General features: G+C 35.4%; 1 pseudogene; it reads right to left on the bottom strand.

Annotated features, from left to right (window-relative positions):
* Positions 1 to 5,563: 5,563 nt before the first annotated feature.
* Positions 5,564 to 17,006, bottom strand: LOC136840726 (alpha-N-acetylgalactosaminidase-like; annotated as a pseudogene).
* Between the last annotated feature and the right edge of the window lie 2,880 nt (positions 17,007 to 19,886).

Genomic DNA, 19,886 nt, shown 5'->3' with positions numbered 1-19,886 from the left:
TGGCTTCTCGCTTTAAAATGTATGAATCGTTTGTTTTTTAATTGTAGATATGTCCCAGCTGCTGTAAACAAGTTGAGTTAGGAATCTCTTTTTAACTTAGATATTGTTGATATTGATTCCCTCATTATTTTTGTATGCATTTTCTTTATTCCATACAAAGAATATGAAGTAGGTCTGGGTATCAGTGCCTCATGGGCATTGGTGCTCTCAGATGTTTTTTGCATTTTTAATTTTGATATCAGGCAGATATGTATAACAAGTGCACTATGTCCTTATGTCCAGTTTTGTAGAAATATATTCAAGGTTTTTTAGAATGACAGCATTATTTCTGCATTTACTTCTGTAGCTTCGTTTTAAACCATTGTGCATTAATAGAAAGTTCCATATAATTATATATATTTCTTATAAAAACACATTGGTATGGACTTTAATGGTTAACTCTCATATCAGATGGTTACGGATGATGGTCATGTTTTAGTTCCACATTACCACCCAATGAAAATTCTCAGCTCCAATGAGACTGGATAAGTAAATTAAAGAGCACCCATGCTAATCATGTGGGTGATCTTCAGGACCCCAGAAACATGTTGAAATGAAATTTTGTTCCTTGCCAGGAATGCCAAGTGTTTATTTTGTCTTAGTTGTAATTGTTAGAGAATACTAAAGAGAGAATGGAGGAATAATATGACTGTACTTGAAATAAATAGGTACTGCATCAGACTGATAAAACAAAATATTATTCAGTTGACTTCTAAAGCCTCACTGGTGTTCCTTATTGCAAGGATTAATAAGCCTTTAGAAAGTAACACCACTAGCCAGCCCTCTGACTGGGATGGTGACAAAAGCAGACGTCACACAATCTTCAAAGCTGTTTACATTCTAAGAATTTCAAGTTGGCAGACTTTCAGTGTGTTAATGCGTTTGCTGTGCGAAAATTGAATTTGAATATCAGGAAATTTGAAAATTGCATGGTGCATGTGGATTGCAGCAAGTAATTTGAATAACTTCCTGGTGGTAATAGAACCGATTGAATTCATTACAGCATTTAGGAGAATTAAAATGTAGAATAAGCTAGCATGTAATGTTATTCTTCACTGCATTTCTTTAGTTTCAGTTGTGTTATTTTACTCCTTGACTATTTATGTCGGATCTGAAATTACCATGTAATTTTGTTATTTCAATATTTTTATTCCCATGTAATTCTCTTACAAACTTTGGTATAAATCGTTGAATCTTTTTTCTGATTTTTAGGCATTATTATATTGTAGTGGTCTAGTTTTTACTGCTTAGGATTTTAGTAACAGAAGTAATACCCTTTTAGTTATACCTTTCTTGCATGCTGTGTATGGTGTCAATGTCATCACATTTCAAAAAGCATGCCTTTACTCTTCTTTAATCCTTATATCTTAATCTAGCCTCTAGCTTTCATTGGTAATGTTGCAGATTCTCTTGTCTTTGATTTGGCTTTAGCTGAAAATGATTGCTTGCCCTTTAAAAAGCATTACTGGCTATCAAAAGAAAATGAATATACAATAGTAGAAAATTGTTTGCATTGAAAAAGTGGTATGGCGCATAAAATAACTAAGAAATTGGAAGTATATGTTTGTATGGTAAACTGTTCAGTTATGTTCTTCAAAGTTACGGTTGTCTGGATTATAATTTTTATATAAAACACTATGCAAGGTTTATTTTCTTGGTTTTCTAGGTATTTTATGTGTCATCACTTGCAGATGGATATTTGTACATTGTGCTTATAATTATTTTTATTTTAACCTTTTCAGTATATACAAAATTTTCAAGGATATCCCAGTTCCTCCAAAATGAGTGTCCCTCTCTCGATACATCATGCTTTTCGTGCTGTGTAACGTAGTGCAAGTTGTTTTGTATAAATTTGCATAAGAGCAACGTTGGCTGTATCTAAAGTTGAAACCAGTCTATTGTGTGATCCAAATTTTTGTATTTTTATTTGGGTCATTTTTAAGGTGCTTTTGATATTGAGTGAGCATTACTGTATCCCTTTTGTTAAACTCCTTGTCATGGAGTTATGAACCAAGAAATTTGGGCTATAAAGCTAAGCACTGAGGCACTTTTAGTCATTCAGCACTTGGAGTGAAGAGAGGAGTCAGAGTGGTTGGAGAGTAACGTAAAGTGACGCAGAACATAAGGGATATGAGATACAATGATCTAAAGGTGAGACTGTAAAACTAACCCACACTTGCACCAGCAAGTAGTAGGGAGGTTGGACACCTAGATAAAAGAAAGGAACTGAAATGGAGGTAAAGGAAAAGGCAGATAAGTGGGTTTATCTTCAGTTGGGTCAGATATTTGGAAGGAAGGATTTATTAGGATAGGGTAATGGAGCAAGATTTTTGTTCAAGTTTATTTGTATCATCCCAGAGAGTTTTAAGTCAGATTTTATGGTTAATGACAAATTCTCCTGTATGAATAGCAGTACAGATATTACCTGTCGTCATCCTTGTTTGCTTGTTTTTAATGGTAAAATTTTTAATCATGTTACCTTTAGCCATTAATTGCTGAAATTATATATGTATAGACTCTATACTGTATACTCAAATTAGGGGAAATTGCAGTATACATACATAAATACTTTAGCATGAATTTTCCCAAGGGTTAAAAGCTATTTTGTGGGTAGGGTTGATTTTTTTCATATATATTCTTAGTTTATATTATAATTCTGTGAAAATATTTCATTTAAAGGTATTTTGAAATTTATGAATGACTTTCGGCATTCCCCTCCTTCCACTCTGATTGCTCTCAAATGTTTTATTATTGAAAACTTGATGAAGGCTTTCCACTTACGGCATGAATCATTTTTCATTATCTGATGACCAAAGACAATCAATTTTAGGAAATCATGACGTATTATCCCAGCTCTAAGGTTGTAATTTGTAAATGGGAGCCCCGGGAAATAGAGCATTGAATGTTGATGTTATAAATTGTGGAAGAATGGAAGCTTTCCAGAAGCAGAGCCAGCAATTTTTACATCTGAAGGTCATTTTGTTAAATGTATTTTATTTGGGATGAAACTTACCCACTGTTAAAGTTAGCTTATACCTCCCCGCCAGTAGGCGAGGAGCTATAAGCTAACGTTAACAGTAGGTAAGTTTCCAAATAATAGATTTCATTATGAAAATTTATATAATCAAAAGAATCGGTGTAGAGAATGTGATAGGTAGAAAAAGTGCCCTGGAAACATAGATAAATGTATATAGAGTAGGATTCTTTTCAGTAAGTTTAGGATACAGTACTTGCAGATTTTACTGTAGAGCACCTTTCAATCATTTACTGTATGTTGTGTACTAAATACCAAGAGTAGCTTGATACTGCCTTTAGCTTTGAAAGAATTGGTTGAAACCAGCTTATATACTTAAAAGCATTATCAGTAGTTGAGGGGCAGAATTTGTAAGATATGGAATCAAAGCCCCATTTGTTCTGTTGTATTGTGTGGTAATACAGAATGCGTGTGGGCAGAATGAGTAACAAGAAGAAACAAATAAACAACAGACTTGGGTGCTGGTTGTGAACCTGTTGCTATGAAGTCAGAGCTGTTGCATGTGTAAAGTTGGTCCATTTACATTTCAGGTTTTCATTTTTCTTACAAAAGCCACTGTAAATTTGAAATATCGTACCTGTATGTATCTAAGACCCAGAAGAGATTAATTCATGACTTCGCTAACAAGGTCATTCTGCAGTTATCTGGAGAATTAATTTTCAGTTTTACAAACTACAGCTATTTTTGACAAGCCATTTTCATTTGAGTTATTCTTAGCATGAGGAGTATTTATGCAGACTTCATATTTTATGTCATACCACAAAATCACTTATGTGCATTACTGTGCAAAGTATCTGATTTGCATAGTTATTTCGCTGGTTTTATTATACTTGATCTGTTTATGTTGGCAAGGCATTATAAATTGCAGCTCTTTTGACAGATGCTAAGTTTTGCCTTAATATCCATCTTCTGTACAGTTGTGGATTGTACAGATTTTCCTATCAAGAAGTAGTAAAGGGAGAAAATAGAAATCCATTGTTCTGTACCTTGCTACTCCCTTTGCTGTATGTTGTTTCCCCACCTAGGACATAACATATAGTTGTGGGCAGTTGTTCAAAAGTACATACTGTACCTTACTTCAGATTGTAAGTTTTTTTTGTATGCTCTTTGTTTTTTTATTTTTATCTTCTATTGGGTTACTATCATTCCTGTTCTGTTTATTACAGCGGTGTTAAATTGCTTTTTAAATGCACAGCTAGGAGGGATAACTAATAAAAAGTTATGGTCAATATGTAATGAGAGCTGTAGGTGCAAAATTTCATTCTTTGTAGTCTTTTTTAGAATTGTTGTGCTACGCATTTTATTTCATCCATACTTATGACAGTTTTCATGTAATTTATATAATTAATTATAAACACAAGGTACATGCCTGTTTCTTCTTTATTATGTTGTAGTGTATATTAGAATAATAATTGTATTACATTACAGGCTTTGAATATGATAGTGATGATGATATTTACTTGAAAATATTGCTGGTAATAAATGTATCAATTAACTTGAGAAAAATAAGATTAATTTCTGTTAAAAATGGTTACATAGCTCTCCCATTTTTTCACGATGTTTCCCAATAGTAGTAGTCACACAGACAATTTTTTTTTTTTTAATTCTGTAGATTGTATAGTATTGCACAACTGCTTTCATTATCTCTGGTTTTACACAAATTGCAAGAGAAGTGCCATGTAAAATGTAAGCAAAAGTATGCTTTTTGTCCTGCATTTTCTTAATTTCTCTTCTCGTATAAACTCTTCCGGTCCTGTTCATGGAAGTTGTCTTGTTTAGAACCATCCGTGCTTTGAAAATTTCAGTGCTTTGCCCAAATTGTTTCTTGTGTAGATAGGTGCGTGTTCTTGGCATACATACCGCTCCACCAATTTCCAGATATTACTTGAAGTGCCAATATTAAATATTGATACATAGGAACAGGTACTATTGTGAAGTGGACTGTCAGGAAAATCGGTATATGGTAGTGACCATAAATTATATCCCCCCTCCCCCTGCAATTGGTGCTAAAATAGTGATCACTATTGAAAGATGGGAAGGTTGAATAGGAACTGCAGCATCCCTGCAATTGATTAATTTAAAAGGGTATTAAGAGTGCAAAATTGCCAGTCTCAAATAAGATTAGTCCTACTATTGGAAGTTTTATGTATAATTTGTGTTTTTAAACAGCTGAATGGGTGTAATTGAAAAAAGGGTAATGTAATAAATCTGTACCAGAAATACAGGTTTTGAAATTGTTGTATGTTAAACCAAATTTGTGAAGTTAGTAACAGCAAAGGTCATTCTTTGTGGCATTGAAGAATTGCAGTTCAGATGCCATATGTATAAAATGTACAGTTCTTGTAGGTTAAGTAATACTCAAAATCTATGTACAGAAATGATATTGTGTTCACAGAGTGGCAGCAGATTAAGCTTTTTAGTACATTAAAGTGTTCATGAATTTGCCATTTGAATTTATCCTGACTATAGAAATAAAATTTTCTTTCGATATAACAGATCGTTTTGGAGTATGAAAGTCATTTTTTGCATGATTTCAACAGAAAAATGGTATGCAACAAGATTTCTCTACCAGACCTGAATCATTTTTAAAATAGGGGTAATCTTACCCTAGAAATTTTCTTACGTTAAGAAATGAGGTCACATCGTAACATCACTACTCCACTGGGGTTTACCATAACACTAAATTCTCCATCAGGGTCAAAGTCGCCAAGAAACACTCCGTCATAAAGATCTGTGATTTTATATCCACCGCTGTACGTCATATCCAACTTCCTTGGGGTCACTGTTACCTGGAATAAATACGTTCATATATACACATATTTTTTTTTTTTTTTTTTACAAAATACTGTATAATACACAGGTTACTTTCAGCCAGTGTGTCTCTCATGTAAAGGATACTCGAAAAACTAGATGGACAGCCAATGAGAAGCCTGACACTTAAATGACTCAAGTAAAACATTTGGTACATTTTACATCCAGGTTAAAACAATCGCGCATCAAATTCAAGAGGAATACACTCAGGAAAACTCATACTAATATTTTATCCTCAACAGCCTAAAATACTAATTCTTCAAAACCAAAATCCAACATCAAAAATGATCAAGATTGGACTAAGCCTACCAATAAAAGTAAAAATTCTTGATCAAAATAGGCAAGTTTGCCTCTGTACCAAAAATTCATGCAGTGTACATTATGCCTGAACTCACAACGAGTGTCAAGTTTTGGAAACTTGATTAAAATGTTAAAAAGGAGATTCTGACAAAAATTATTTCACTGGCATGTGTCCAAAGGAAAATAATTACCTGATAAGGCGTACCATCATCTCTACGGCTAACAATAGCTACTGCATAAGAATGATCATCTCCAATTGTCGGGTTTATTGGTCGTGTCCATATCTCTATTCCATGCTCCTGCAAAATAGACTTTCTTGAGAAAAGGTGCTAAAGTACAGTAATAAAAAAAAAATGATTTATGGTAAATACAAGTATGAAACAAGCCAAGACTACTCAGTTGGAAAGCACAATTACATAGAAAAGAAAGCCACTTAAATTTTGAGAGAAATATGGGAACTATGAGTACACTGTTGAGAGAAAAGTAAAAAATTACGGCAAAAGAGCACACTCAACACAAATAACACTGCAAGGGAGACATCCAAACTTTTCCAATAAAAGACGTCTAGCATTGACAGTGTGACACAAGGATACCTTAACAGAAGGGATGTTGCCACTAAAATATACGAGTTTCCCTACAAATACAGTGAAGTACACCAACTTACGGCGGATTCAATATTACAGCACTTTTTCCACGCTGTTAACAGTGTTTTACAGCGCCATAACTTGATGTTACATCGAGTTATGGCGCTAACAGCAAGAACAGACATCAAGTCAGCAGTGCTTATGGTGCTGCACCATGTTACAACGCTGTTAAAGCGCCAATAACTGAAACATCGACTTACAGTGGAAATCAACTTACAGCACGGCGCGCTGGAACGGATTCCCCACCGTAAGTTGAGACCTACTAAACTAATAGGAGATGGCCAAGAAGTGAATCTCAAGTGATGGTCTAAATTATCACTGAAAGAAGGAAGTGATATCCAGGGTGCTACTGACAACCACCCAAGAGGATCATACACCAACAACGGCACAAAAGACTGGAAACGAAAATTTACAAACAATACCAAGCATTGAGCGCTGTGGCAGCATTGTATTACCCTTTTAAGAACTTACCAAATATTCAGAACTGAAAAGTAAAGTTTAACAAGGATGAATGAACCATTAGATTGGTGTTAAAAAGACAAGCACTAAGGAACTTTCAAAAAGCCATTCAGCAGGTAAACAGCGGCACTGGGAGCTGGAGTGGATGGACAAGGGGATACAAAGATCCTGAAAATAAATATGATTTCAAAAGATATAAAGGCGAAACTTGGAAAACCCACAGTTTCACTGTAATAGTAGAGAGGTTGGACAGCAAGATGGATGAAGGAAGCAGGAACAGAGGTAAAGTATAGGGCTATGTACTACAATTTATTAGTACATTGTAAATCACAGAGTAGAAGCACAGAAAAAAATTAGCAAATCAATACTTCATTGGCCATTCTGGCAAAGTAAACAAACCATCATCTTACATCAGAGTGTGCAGAGTTGGTCCAGTCATTGATGCTTCTAAACAAGGTACTTACAAGTATACAACAAAGGTGGGGAGAAGTCGCAGCACTTATTCAACACAAGCCTCACTTTTTAGTGAGTAATATCTCCAAGATAAATATCTTTTTAATTAACTGAATGCATCATGACAGGTTACACATTTCTTACATTCATGAACAAATTTAGTGCTGAATTTACTGATAGCTATCATGACCTGAACAAGAGCACCAGAAGATAACTCCTCACCCTTCTAATACATCAATGACCTACAGAACCACAGCTGTCCGATATGCAACAACAGATGACAAACTCACCTTCGAATGACGTCTTCCTTGTATGCCAAGTTTGTCCTGATCAACAGCAATTACGTCCTTGTTCTGAAGAATAGCTTTAAATTTGGGATCAATGTCTCTCAAGTCATTAGACATGATGAGCGGTGCGGCCAAAATAGCCCACAATGCCATTTGCGCCTTCGCTTGGTCGTAACTTAGACCAAAGTTACCAATTATCAACTGTAAATTGAAGACTGAATAATTAAAACACTAACATATATGAAAATTAAAAAATGGTTACAGCACTTAATTTTACCTATACTCTTCACAAAGTGAAAATAATTTCAAAATAGTTTTTGTGACAGTTTAGCACATCCCAAAACTACCATTCCTATTTTTGGCACAAGTCACTTGTTGATAAAGTTAAAAATCATTATGCCATGCAACCAGAATAAAGACAAAAGTTGCTCTTGCTATACAGTCAAGAGAATATACTGACATGCATACCTTTGAATGATATGGAGTTATTCAACTGAAAAATGTCTCTTTTCTGTTAAGGCACTGGCCTCTGATTCATCTATTTATCTCTGGAGTTCATTTTTGTATTGATTTTGTCTTCATTCTGTACACCCAGACTTATATCAATTACTTAATTCTGATAAATTTCCCTCTCTAGTGTTGTCTGTTCTCGTAAAACTGTTGCTTCAGTTAGTGGGAAACTGTGTTTAGGATATGTAGGCTGGCATGCATAGTGAAGAACAGAATTTTTCCATGTTTGTAGGACCCAATTTAGGTATCTCAAAACAACTATGTTCCCTTGCAGCTAGACAAGAACTGCTCCCTTAGTGTCTAGGTCAAATCATTTTCACTAGAGCTTAATTTTTTCATAATGCAACACCATTCAATGCAGATGGGGACTGTTTTACATTTTCTTGGAATGTGTTTCTTGGTTGTCAATGTTAGTTCTTAAATTACTGGAACATCATGGACCTCGTCCGATTGCTATTTGGGTTTCCACTTTTCACTACCCGCCACCCATTGTTTTTCTTGTCCTGTCTTTGTCACAATGAAATGAGCTCTTTAACAGTCCTTTTAAAGCGTCTGTATGCTGCTTGGTAGCCAGTAAATACCCTTTTAGAAGCAAAAGCCACTAAGCTAATGCTTCATCTTCATTTAATTATTAAAGATCACATGGAACACTAACTTATTTTTCCAGTATAATTCTTCATGATGGAACATCCCAGTCCTATAAGCAGGCCCCCATAGATGCAAATATCATCACAAACTTTGCACTGCTAAACTGGACTGTACAAATTACTGTATTATGTAAGGTACAAATTTTTTATTTGGTTCTTACACTACAAGGTTCTGAATGCATTTCTAACTCACTTTAAAATATGAGTACATATTTTTATGTACAGTATGTCTGGCACAGATGATTGGCTTAGCTCGTCTGGAAAAGACTTGCTTCAGTGCTTCCATGTGCTTGGAAAGTACCACAGTACTTCTTACTGTCAATGTATTACCAGCATAGAATAGTAATTAACAGCCAAGCATAACTTCCAAGCCATGGAGCAAAACCAATCCTGTACATGAGTCAGAAACTACCCATATGTATTCAATTATAAGTGTGCGAAACAAAAAATTCTTTGCTACCTTGCAATATTCAGATTCACATGAGCAACAGACTCTGATAAAGAAAAATCCTATCATTATAGCTTCTAAAGGGGCTAAGTGCTTGTAAGCTTACTTTTACAGATTGAAAAAGACTATGCAACAAAGCATGAAAACCTGAGCATATAATTTTTATGGCCAAAAAACAAATTAAAGTTCCTACCATGTCAGGGTCATTCCAGTGTCCAGGACCTGCATTTGGAACGATACTGTCTTGATTATCACCAAAGTAGTCAATGATGCTTGTAACAGATGCCCAAGAATCTTGAATATCATCAAAATTTCTCCAAAGGTTGCAAGTCTTTATGATAGATTCCCAATCCGGCTGTGAATAAGTGTAGTACAGTAAGAGGAAAAATGTTCAAGAAAAACATGGAAAAGATGTCAAGAGAAAAGTCAATTTTAGTATGGGCCTATCATACAAGCTAAAATCTGAAAGTCATAAGAAGGCAATCATAATGAAGCATTCTCTTAGAAAACCAAAGATGGTAAATTCTTTAAGCATATATACTTCATAAACTACTATAAAACGTGGAGGTTCTCAGATTTCATGAAAGAACCTGTACAACCACTTGCAGAATTTGATATCCAAAAATCACTGATCACAATACAATTATTTAATAAGCTTTGATGCTTAAGCAACTAATTTTCTTATATAAATGAATGAAAGAGATGGGATTTATAAATTACAGCCATATGTAAACAAGTCTAATATTCCTCTGAGCAATTTTTTTTTTAAAGAAACCAGCTCATACTTACAGTCATTCCCTCCTCCCTTTGGTAATCTGGCCATGAACAGGAATACACTATTGGCCTGTCTGTAGCATTCAAATATTGTCCAAATTCTGGATAGCCTGTAAATTTATATAAGTGCACATTACTGTATTGGCTCAAGTGATAACCCAAGGTTCTATATATATAAAAGAAGGCATAAAAACAAAGAAAATTTACTAGATACTTAAAGAGACTCTAAAAAGTGATGAAATTTAATTCAACCATTCAATTTCCTTACAAGATGTAGGTAGGATGTCAAGCTATAAGGCATTATCCCAAAGTTAAATACTGTACAGGTATTTATAACTATGTTAGGTGTATTCAATGAAGCTTTTCAATATTCAGATATCTCTCTGACAATACTGTACGATCATGCTATTATTATTTCAATATTGGCGCAAGACTAACTAGGGATTTCTCTCAACTCTACAGTGGCTTTTCCTTTAATAAATATCTATTTTCACTTATGTATTACATGCTTCCCCGTCTCGCCTATTGAATGATATCAAACAATCCTTTTTGGCAAATCTGTCAGCTTCAATATCAAACACCACCCAAACTCAAAAGAAATTTTACATCCCAACTCCGCTGAAAACATACACAATTTTGTCCAGCCTGATGACATTATTCCAACTGGAGGGCTACTACCTACTCCACCAGCCTTCCTGCAGAAGTATATAGATGCTCAGCTATCAACAGAATAGAATATAGAATTTAGGCCAAAGGCCAAGCACTGGGACCTATGAGGTCATTCAGCACTGAAAGCGAAATTAACAGTAAAAAGGTCTGAAAGGCATAACAGGAGGAAATCCTCGCAGTTGCACTATGAAACCCTCGCAGTTGCACTATGAATCAATTGTTAGGAGGGGTTGGAGAGAAAGATGGGAGAAAGAGAATATGAACAGAGGTACAGTAAAAGGAATGAAAGGTACTGCAGCTAGGGGGTCAAAGGGACATGGCAAAGAACTGTTAAGTAATGCCTACAGTGCACTGCATGAGGCGCACTGATGGCATTACCCCCCTAAGGGGACTTCCCAGCAGTTACCAGCCAGCATTTTAATGACTGCTATAGCACTTAAATGTTTCACTTACTTGTTTGTTTGCTTCAGAACTCTAATACTTCTAATCAGAATTATCATAAAATAGCATGCAGTATTGAATATTTGGAAATAATCAAAACTCTTTTTCCGTAAGTCTGATTTTAACCATTGTACAAACCCAAAATTGCAGGATATATTTTGTCATCCCTGTATTATTATTATTATTATTATTATTATTATTATTATTATTATTATTATTATTATTATTATTACCAAAATAGTTTTACCAGACTACTGAGCGGATTATCAGCTCTCGCAAGGCTGGCCTGAAGGATTTGTTTTTATTAATATATATAGTATATTTTTCAATGATCGATTTATTTCCAAAACTCAATGTTCGCGGCTGATTACACTTCAGACACTCACTCAATAAATGTTTCATTGTTATCACTATGTTAGGCAGACTTACAAACATAAGCAGACATTACCTGTGTCCATGTCCTTTGGGTCAGCATAACAGCCATCCAGTTTAAGGTAGTCAACGCCCCATTCAGCGAAAGTGTTTGCATCAGTCTCTAGGTGGCCTAAAAGTGTGGGTGCCGTAATCCTCATACATTCCAAACAGCAACCCTTTAGCATGAATCTGGAGACAGAGATAGAGATGGCTATGACTTAAAACTTATATATAAAATATTTAAAAGCATAAATTACATTCAAGGTGTTATTCACACATTTTTCTAAAGATTGTTGGTACCTTCAGATTTAAATGAGTGCAGTAGTAAAAATCTTGCTTTAATCTTGTTGTGTGTGGGTACCTGCATCTGCTGGGGCCAAGAAGTGGGGCATGGGACTAGTAACTTCATTCATAATTAGTGTTTTTAATGAGCTTCCTCCATATTCCTATGTGATTAATCTTAACATCTTATATATCCATACTTCATTTCCGTTACGAGAAAGGTGGCTTCATATATTCCATTTTTACTTCCATAAGTATTCTTCTACCCTTTACCTATAATTTTTCTTTTTGCTATGACCCCAAGCATTCTTCCTTGTTTCACTAATTCTATGAATCACTTTTCTATCATCCTAAGATCCCAGTCTTTATTATGTATGCTGAAATTCATTGTTGTTATTATTATTATTATTATTATTATTATTATTATAATTATTATTATTATTATTATTAATATTTACTGATGTTATTGTTGTTATTTCTGTTGTGTAAATAATTCCACAATTACATACAGATATGTATTATCTGTAGATAGTCAGAAGTTTTGAGCTTCTTATAAAATGCCTCTACAGTGAACCCTCAGACAAGGATGCACGCAATCCCCGCGAATACCCAAAACTGCAAATACTTTAAAACCCCTCTTAAAACACTTTAGAATGCCCATTTTGATAGTTTAAACACATGAAAACCCTGTAAAATGCTTATACCTGGAGTATTTTAATAGCTTTATCACAAAAAGTGCATTTTTTCATGAAAAGTATATGAAAATACAGAATTAGTGATTTAGTGAAAATACCATGAATGGGCGAATTTCTTCCATGAATAATGGGTAGATATGTTCCACAGAGAAACCCATCACGCGTGAGTCCGCGAATTGTGAGAACGCGAATAAGGGGTTTACTGTACATCTTATGATAACTAAGATAATGCACATCTACATTTAAGTGTGGAATTCTTTACCCAACAGCAACAAAAACAACAATAAATAATAATAATAATAATAATAATAATGATTATGATGATGATGAAAACACTAAGCTTTGCTAAAATGATGACAAAGTTTAATCATTCATTGTTGATAATCATTTTGAAGGTGACTGCCGAGGACTGAACTAAAGCACTTAAAAGACTGAGACTTGGAAAGGCACCAGGTTGTGTGTAAAAAGAAAAAGTTAACTAAATGCCAAACTGTGAAACTACAGCACCACAACTATGGCACAGCCTAAGGTTTAAGTACGTTAATTACTGTACATGGTCAGTACCCAGAACTGAAGGTGTTCAGTGAAATGCTTAAGCAGTCACAAATGGTCTCACAAATATTTGAATCAGTTGATTCAAACATGATTAAAGAAAAGAAGATACTCAACATTCCAGACTGCCCAGAAAAGAAAAAGTGTATTTCCCCATGTCCATCACTAGGTACCACAAAGTCCTATCCCTTTGGAACAACTGTGACCAAATATTAAGCTGCTAATACATGAACTCACATAATCTCCCAGGGCTTTCAGACCAGATGGGAAACGTAGAGGATCTGGTTGGAGTTTGCCATCAGCATCACGCTCATTTGCAAGCCAGCAGTCATCAAGGGACACCACCTCGTACCCCACATCGGCATATCCTTCGCTCACTAGCAAGTCCGACATTGTCATGAAGAGGGATTCACTAGTATGGAATTGAATAGAATGGAATACAATACTTAGGTCAAATGAAATACAACACTTAGGTCAAAGGCCAATCACTGGGACCCATGAGGTCATTCTGCACTGAAAAGGAAATTAAGAGTAGAAAGGTTTGAAAGGTGTACAGTTGACCCCTGCTTATTCGCAGTTCAGATTTCACAGCTTCAGTTATTCACGGATTTTTCAGTGGAACATATATCCACATTATTCGCAGAAAATTCGCCTATACCTGTACGTGGATTGTTGTTTGAACTATTAAAATAGGTAGTTATAAGCATTTTAAAGGGGGGCCTTTGGTGTTTGAACTATTAAAAAGAGAATATGAACAGAGGTACAGTAAAAGGACTGAATGGGGTTGCAGCTAGGAGCCAAAGGGAAGCTGTAAAGAACCTTAAGTAACGCCTACAGTGCACCTGGTGAGATGCACCGACACCCCCTCTACGGGGAAGGTAGCGCATGAAAATTGAGTAAAATGTTCTTTTGTAGACTTGCATGTTAACTCTGTTCAGAAAACTTACGCATGATGTTGCGCTTCACCCTCGTCATTTGATTACGCTTATGTTGTGAGGGAGGGCCGAGCGAAGGGTCGCAATGTAGGCACTTGGTGGACTGGATCTCCGAGATAAATAGAGTCACAGTTTTATGCCTGTCTTTGATTTCTCCTGCCACACAGGTCTACTTGATCAACACTGTACTTTTTTACAGTAATTAAAAATGGTTACAAACAGCACTCAAAACTGGGTAAAATGTTCCTGGAGAAGAAACGTATTCCTCTGTAACTGACAAGAATGGTTAATTCGAATAAATTTTCAATATTAATGTTCATCAACGTAATTCATGAGAAAAATGTTTATATCAGTTGAAGAAATGTATAAAATTGTACTGTAACTTTTTTTCTCCTACCCTCCCCCCAACCTCATCTGACCTTTTTCATTTTTTGGGGGTGTTATTATGCATGGCTGTCATCTCACAAAATACAAAGAATTACATAATAAGTACAAGAAGACACCTCACTTAAGTCATTCAAGTCAGATATAAAAAGAAATCCAATTGCCTTCTTAGGGCAATGCCAGTCATTTGGAACCTTACATTGAAGCTGCTGTGAGTGCAGTGGGCTGAACTCATTCTTAGATTTTGAAATGTACTGCTGCCTACCCAGTACCTGCTGAGATTTTATCCATATTACCCTGAATCCTACTTAGTAACCACATGCTGAGTCAATGATCTGTAGTCCACGTTTCCTCTTTAAACTAAATTCACAATTAACTAACTTGGGTGAAAAAGTGGAGTTAGTGTTAAAAGGTATCACATAATTTTATGAGAATGTTCATTTAAATATATTACAGGCATACACATGTGAGGAAAAGAATCCAGTTCAAAAACTGATTTGAAGAGATCTTCTGACTTTAAATTTGAGCAAAAGAAAATAATGTTATAATCTACTGATTCTTATATCTTTCTGAACCTGTGGAAATAGTGAGTTCTCAGATGCTTTTTTTTTTTAGGCAATGGTTCCTGACCAAAAAACACCACGGGCAAAATGGAGCCAATACACAAAAGTCACCCAATGGGCCAAATATACCCAGTGTACTAAAACAGGTTTTGCATAGGAAAAACCTACTTTTGGTAGCCACTGTGAGTTCTCACTCAGATACTTCTAATGAGAATCTTGCCTTTCCCATGTAGCAATCATATACTGAGGGGAGACCCCAATAGGGTCCACCCAACTCCATCTGAAGTGTCTGTACCTTCTAAGGGGTAGTGATATATCAATACATGACTGTTACATGGGAAAGGCAAGATTCTCATTTTAAGTATCTGTGAGAATGAACAGCAGCTAAGCTATAAAAATGTGTATATTATGTACCTGTCCCCTTAAAAAGAGACTTTTCTTACCTGATGCAGTTATCCGGGTCATTTTCGCAGTCTACATTGCAACGAAACCTTTCCCAAGCCATCCATCCCATGGGTGGGGTGAGCGCCAGACCGTTATCTAAGGCATCTACCCCAATCCAAAGCACTAAGATGCATGCGAGTGTCAATGCTTTCAACATTGTGGTCAGAGTGAGCTGAAAAATTAAAAATATATTTCAGAATTTACAAATAACTTATGTAATACATTTTTAAATTTTTTCAACGCTATTTTCTCATTAAAGCAGTAATTATTAATGAGAATCATAATTTATTTCACATACCCCTTTCCAACAATTTTAGTATTGGTGCAAACATTGGCAACTTATTTACACAATATTCCCATGGTTAGACTTGCCCATAAAATAGGCGTTTACAAATATAAGGATACGTATACAGCTTGGTCTACTAAACCTAAAATCTTTGACATGGAATTTTTTCTTTAACAAGACTAAATTTTAAAACCCACACAAACAAAGTCTTAACCATACTCAACTGAATTAGTACCCAAAATTAGTGCACTGTTCATCCCCAGTCTCCAAAACATCTAAGCTTAAACCCTGTATTGCTCTGCAAAACATACTATAAAACCTCAAACATGCGAATAACGATACAGTACTAACATATTTGTGGCAGCTCTAAAGAAGAAAAGGACCATATTCTAATTGCCTTGAAATCAGAATCTGAATAATGAAGTTATTCATTAGGTGCTCCAGAGGATCTCCTAATATGATGCAATGCTTAACACCAAGAAACCATTAAATTACAAAACAGCTCACAGCATTTATTATAAAGAATCACCACGGTAATATGATGGATATTAACGTGCATAGTCATGCATTGTGTCAGCATATCTGCATTTACTGGGGTAATGTTCTCAAATGGAATATTTTCTTAAAACCTCTTGACAACTCAGTAAGCTTTTCCTTATATTAGGCATTAAAAAAACATATTGTAAGAAACAGATTTACATATCTTACTTTTTTAAAAATATGACTGATATTTTTTTTATACAAAGTGATTTTATAAAACCCTCTATACAAATGCACAATGTCTATCTGGATATCCAGATGGATAAATAGATATACTGACACTGCAAGTGCTGGTTAATCTGGTCTGTTCACAGAACAGAGGAGAGGAAAAAAAACCCTCAAATAAACTTATGAAGTTACTCTGCTATCACTCACTCCTTGTACCTTTATGCTCCCTTTTGTATAATACTGGCATTTACTTTCTTCCTATTCCATTGCTGAGAACTGAGCCTCCAGAAAGTGCTTCTAGAAGCAAATACTTACCCATGCGCAACACTGATGCAGCAGGCCAAATATAAACTGCTTTGGGACTCTAAGTCCTACTTATATACAGCCAAGGCTCTTAGTACAAATCCATTTTCTCTGACATATCTATCACAGATAACTGTGTGAACTGAACCATGTGATTTTCCTATCATTGTTGGGTCAAAAAACACTAAAACAAATGTAAAAATCTTGGGGAGGCCATTGCCTTCATGTGATCCTGTATCAGTCTCTTTACAATTGTTAGTTCTCCGTGTGCAACAACTCTTCTAATTAAATGGTACATTAATGAACAAAACCATCGACACTAGAAGATCTTCAGGGTGGCCCTGAAACCGAGGGTCAATTCAGGGTGTTTTTCTACGACTTTACATGTGCTGCATAATTCAGCCAGACCTTTCACTTGAAAATGGTTGGTCCCTTGCCACCTTGATTCAGTAAAATCTAATGCAACACTATCATAATGCACAACTGGGAATATTACACAATTTTTCTTCTAAAGTTCCTCTTTACAAGAGAAGGAACGTAAATATAGGAAAACAATATTGCCTAAAAAAGTACCTAGTGAAGGACCCTGCACAAAAAACTAGGATATGCTCCATACATGGGAAAGAGCCTCTTGCTTTCATGGTAATGGTATTTACTATTACTGCGACAGGATCAATGGCACAGAGGAGGAAGTTCCAAGCACTGCTTTACTGTTGCAAAAGAGACTCGTTAATAATAACATGTACATCTATTCAGTTTTTTGTTTTTAAGATGATTGGTCAATCACCATTCTCAGCTGTTCTGCATAAGGATTAACCACGTCTTTCTGGAGACATATTCTGGTGATTAAATTTCCAAGCAAAAAAAAATGGAGTGAAGAAAAAAGACACAAGATTGGAACATATTGTATGAACATTGGCTACAAGTGGCTTATCTCTCATGAGAGTAGAGGGGGTGCACTATCATAAGTGGCCAAACACTTGAAGATAACATTTTGAGTTAACATCTTCAAAAAACATGAAACAAATCACAAGAAAGACGGAAGAAAGAGAATATGAACAGAGGTACAGCAAAAGGAATGAAAGGAGTTGCAGGTAGGGCCCGAAGGGATGGTGCAAAGGTACACTGACGGCACTGTCCCACCCCCATGGGGATTTCCAAATGACCAAGACATGAAGCAGTGTTAGGCAGAGATCAAATATATCTATATGGCCACTGAGTCTTCCTGGATCTTGATAATCACCAGAAGTTCTGTGCATATAACCTGGTAGATTAAGAATGATGGCTATTTGGGGACGTAAAGAGGCATACTACCTTGGAGTTAGAAACATCTTTGACCTCAGCACATGCCAGCATTCTGACTACTGTACTCTGTAAACAACAAATAATTTTCCCACAAGAATGTTGTCAGGTGATAGTTTACAGGTGCATTCTCAAGCCAAGCACCAGATAAGAGATCTAAATTTACTCATGTTTCTTTTTATAAGATACATACTTTGCTGTATCTATTTGAGCACTATTTTCTCTGTATCTCAAGATACATAAATACATTCATATAAAGATACATTAACCATTTTGTGTGTTTATGGAAGTGCATTTTTTCGTTTATATGTACTCTAGATGCATATCTATTTTACTGTATTTACAATATTGTATCACTAGCATCGGCATACTCTTTCTAATTGTAGGAATTTTCAAAATAAAATTTTGTGATTTTTAAAGAAAACTGCATTTTTCCCACATACACAAACATAACTCCTTTAACCTTCTGTGAGTGGGTATCGTCAGTTGACGACTATTTATAGCTTTGGGGTAATTTTCGGATATCGTCCCCTGACGACTAATATTTCAAGCCATACAGTTTGAACGAATTTTGTGGGTAAAGTGTTCATATCACTTCCATGGGCCATAAACAACTTCTGGCAACTCTTACATGGATGCAGGGAGATCAGTTTGACTTGAGATGTCATGGGGGAATATACTGCTGCTCCCCATCCCAGGACATCTCGTAAATATTTTACAATAAATATACTCAGAATCTGTTACCGATTTTGATTATCTGTTGATACTGTGTGAACTGTAATTATAATTTTACAAAGTATCACAAATAAACATTTATAACTTGGTAAAATTAGCATATTTTTATGACTGTCTTTTGGAAAAGAGGCCCCAAAAGAGGCCCCACACACAGCTGGAAATATTCACTTTCAACTTCCCATGGAAGGTACAGAAATTTTTTTTATTTTTTTCTTATACAATGTACATATACATATCTTCCTCTTACCATTGATATATTTTTTTTTTCAAATTGGCCAACCTTATATTTAGCCTGGTCTAGGGGTGTGCTTAATATATGCTTAGCCCATCCTTTAAGGGTTAAACAGCAGTATATTTATTAACAAATAAATCAACTGTTGGTATTTGTTCATGATGTACTTAAGTAGTGGCAGGTGGGAGAGTGAGAGGTAGCATCCATCCACTCACCTACAAGCATTATCATCACTTCCCCTTCATCTAAAAGGACATGCTGTATCAGTTTCAGGTGGGCTTATGAGGATAGGAAAAAGGACTTATGGTTTGCAATTTGCTTTAAAAATAGAGCAACTTATCCCTACACGAATAAAAAACTTCATCTTTCATAGAAAAGTTTCATTCATGGTGCAGGCACTGTTAGCTGAACAGAATAGCACTACTGTATTCTTTCTACCCCGTGGAAATATTAGCCTCCCAGTCACCTGCGTAAGCAAAGGATGGTTAACTCCTGTAAGTAACCTCCTGCACAGCCTGGCATTTACTGATGCTGG

The sequence above is a fragment of the Macrobrachium rosenbergii genome, chromosome 8 (genome assembly GCF_040412425.1).
Source record: "Macrobrachium rosenbergii isolate ZJJX-2024 chromosome 8, ASM4041242v1, whole genome shotgun sequence".
Lineage (NCBI taxonomy): Eukaryota > Metazoa > Arthropoda > Malacostraca > Decapoda > Palaemonidae > Macrobrachium > Macrobrachium rosenbergii.
Note: the sequence above shows the minus strand (reverse complement) of the source record. Positions and strands in the feature narration are given on the sequence as shown.